The following is a 3,588-nucleotide window of genomic DNA, read 5'->3' as shown; positions in this document are numbered from 1 at the left end:
AAAAAAAAAAAATCAGCTGAAACGTCTCTCACTGGGGATTGGTGAGATTGATATCTTATCAATGAATAATTATGTATCCATTAAAAAGAACAATTTAAAAATTTATACATGAATATAGGAGAGGAGCACAGTAGTTAGGCAAAACAGGTTCTAGAAACGTGTGTGACTAGACTTTAAAAAATGATTCAGAGAAACCTAAAAAAGGCTTCCCTTATATTTATTTTACAATGCAGGTATATATCCTTAATTCCTAATTAAAACAAGATTTATGCATAAAAGAAAAATTAGTTTTTATTTTGTATTATGACCTTTGCATGTCTTTACATGACAACAAAGACATGCAAAAATCATACTACAGGAAGATCAAGTGTAGTTACTTGACCAGAATGCAAGCTAGAATTAACATTTGGGAAAATATAATCGGTCACATTAACAGACTGAGAAGAATGGCAAGATTATCTCACAGATGGAGAAAAATATACATATGACAAATTCCACATGCATTCATGCAGGGTGGAAACAGAAGGCACAACTCTTATCAAATTAGGAATCTATGGTAATTCCTAAACCTAATAAAGGATATCTACCAACAACTGGAACAAAGATCAGCTTAATCCTAAAATGTTGGAAGCAGTCTGGTTAATTAAAAAAAACAAAGCAGGGGCCAGGTGCAGTGGCTCACGCCTGTAATCCCAGCACTTCGGGAGGCTGAGGTGGGTAGATCACCTGAGGTCAGGAGTTCAGGACCAACCTCACCAACATGGTGAAACCCTGTCTCTACTAAAAATACAAAAATCAGCCAGGCATGGTGCCAGGCACCTGTAATCCCAGCTACTCCAAAGGCTGAAGCAGGAGAATCGCTTGAGCCTGGGAGGCAGAGGTTTCAGTGAGCCAGGATCACACCACTGCACTCCAGCCTGGGCAGACCCTGTCTCAAAATTAAATAAATAAGCAAAGCAAGCAAAAGATAAAGATGCCCTCTTCGACCAAATGCTAAAGGACCTAGTAGTGCAGTAAGAAAATAAATTAAAGATATTATGATCAGAAATAAACAAAACTTTTTCACAGACTAAATGATGATTTATATAGAAAATCCTGAGAAGCAATAGAGAAGTCAACAGTTAATAACAAAACCTAACTTTATTGCATTTCTGTACTACATTAACGGCCAATTAGGAAATGTAATTTTTAGTTTGTCATACACAAAAGCAAAATAAAATTTGAAATAAACCTAACCAAAGCTATGTAAATCATTTATCAAAAATATTTTAACTTTGGTACATTGCTCTTTTGTTCTTCACATGTGCATTTAAAACATTCCTTAGTAAAATATTTCATAATATAAAATAAAATGTTTTTAAATTATTATAAAATTATTGTGTATTAAAACTGTTATATAAATAAACTTACCAAAATATATAGATAACACAATTTTATTTAAAACAAGCATATTCACTTAAGAATGTGATTGTATAAATTGTATTTGTTTGTACACAGAAGCCTGGAATTATGTAAACAAAAATTTTACCTGTGATTTTTCTACCTAATTTATTTTACAAAAATGTTATTTACTATATGGCAGACACTATTTTTTATAAGTATTTTACAGATATGAACTCATATAATCTTTATAACAACTCCAGGAGACATGTACCATGATGCCCATTTTACAGATGATTCAACTGAGGCCCAAATTAATCGATTTGCACAAGGTCACACAATTATTAAATGGTAAAACCACGATTTAAACCCAGAAAATTTGACTCCAGAGTCTTAACCACTACAATAGACTATGGTTTGTGTGGTCATTTTTTATTTCTTCCTCATACTTTATAAAACCATAAATGTCATAATGAACACATTTTACAAATAAAATCAGATTAAGTCAATCCATTTTGGAAAGTAAAGTAATGCATTTTTGGCTTTGCTATGGGACAGGAAACTTACATAAACATAATGTGAGGGAAGAAGAGAAGATGTGTAAAAAGCCAATATACTCATTCTGTATTGTATAATTTACACTTTAGCATTATGTTCTGTATATTTAAATACTTCCAATGATGCTTCTTCCACAGACACAAAATATATGCTGATGTTACATCTTAATTCTCTTTTGTTGTAATTCCATCCTGTTTCTTCCTAAGAAGGTATCTGGAGCAAGGAGCCTGTTTAAACTTCTTACTCTGCATAATGTCTTTCCTTTCCTTCTAATGTTGGTAACTTGCCAGCAAAACTGTCAGCTTTTTTTTTACAAGGTTACAATAAATTGACTACGGCACTAAAATCTTCAGTTAAAATGGTTAAGATGACCTTCTTTCGAGGTTACCTTAATGCGAACTGAAAGTTTCAAGTCCTAATTGCATAGCTCTACAGATGAGCCTGACAGCACCAACAATTTGGCCTTGATACATTGCCTGTTAGAGAGGAGAGGCCTCCTGTTGTCCCATCTTAGCTCACTACCTAGATTTCATACACGTTTTAATCAATATCTATAATGTGCCAAGGACAGTGCTAGATACGAAGAAAACAACAGCAAAAAACCACGGTCCCCAGCCGGGTGCGGCGGCTCATGCCTGTAATCCCAGCACTTTGGGAGGCTGACATGAGGTGGGTAGATCACCTGAGGCCAGGAGTTCGAGACCAGCTTGGCCAACATGATGAAACCTCGTCTCTACTAAAAATACAAAAATTCATTTTAAAAAGACCGTGGTCCCTGTCCTCAATAGTAGAAGGAAATAATGCCCCTCCAGTTCTGAGATGATAAACTCAAATGCCTACCAAGCCAAGAAGATGGCACAAGTAAGGTTCTAAGGGAGACAAGGAGACCAGAGAGAGACGAATTCAGCGGGCACCAGGTAAGGTGACTGTCATTATTCATCTCCAGCAAATTGGTTTCACGCTAGAATGTGTATCAGTGTTTCTAAATCTCTAATTTTTCAAAGGAAGCCAGATATTCAGATTTTATAAGAAATGTCCCGATTATTAAATGACAGCAAGCTATTCAAATTTATTTTTTAATACTGTCATACAACCCAACAAAATGCATCTTAGGAACAGCTCAGCCTCTAGGCCATGAATTTGTGACAACCTCTACCTAGTTTTGTGCTCTTTCACCAAAAAACTTGATATGTCTCCCTGGGTTCAAATTTGAATAATCTCTCCAAAGTAAATCCAGACAAGCTCCCAGGGCTCTGGCCCCCAGGCAGTTTCCAGAGGTGACAAGTCAATGCCGCTACCTCCTCCTTATTTCAAAGTACAGAACGCACACACATACGGTTTTCTGTTTGATGACAAGACCCTGCATAATCCAGACATCTCACTGAACTTGACCTTTAACACTTTCCCTATTTACATTTCACCTTCTAGCAAAGAAACCATTCCCATCTCATAGTCTTTGGATAAAATAATCTTCTACCTGGAATATTTCCTCTCCTCTGAACCAGATTAAGCCCTACCCATCCCTTAAATCACAGCTAAAATATCTATTCTTTAAGAAAGACTGATTACAGCTCAAATGTCTATTCTTTTTTTTTTTTTTTTTTTTTTTTTTTTTTTTTTTTTTTTTTTTTTTTTTTTTTTTTTTTTTTT

This window comes from Cebus imitator, unplaced genomic scaffold, assembly GCF_001604975.1.
Source record: "Cebus imitator isolate Cc_AM_T3 unplaced genomic scaffold, Cebus_imitator-1.0 Scaffold75, whole genome shotgun sequence".
Lineage (NCBI taxonomy): Eukaryota > Metazoa > Chordata > Mammalia > Primates > Cebidae > Cebus > Cebus imitator.
This window is presented reverse-complemented; position numbering follows the sequence as displayed.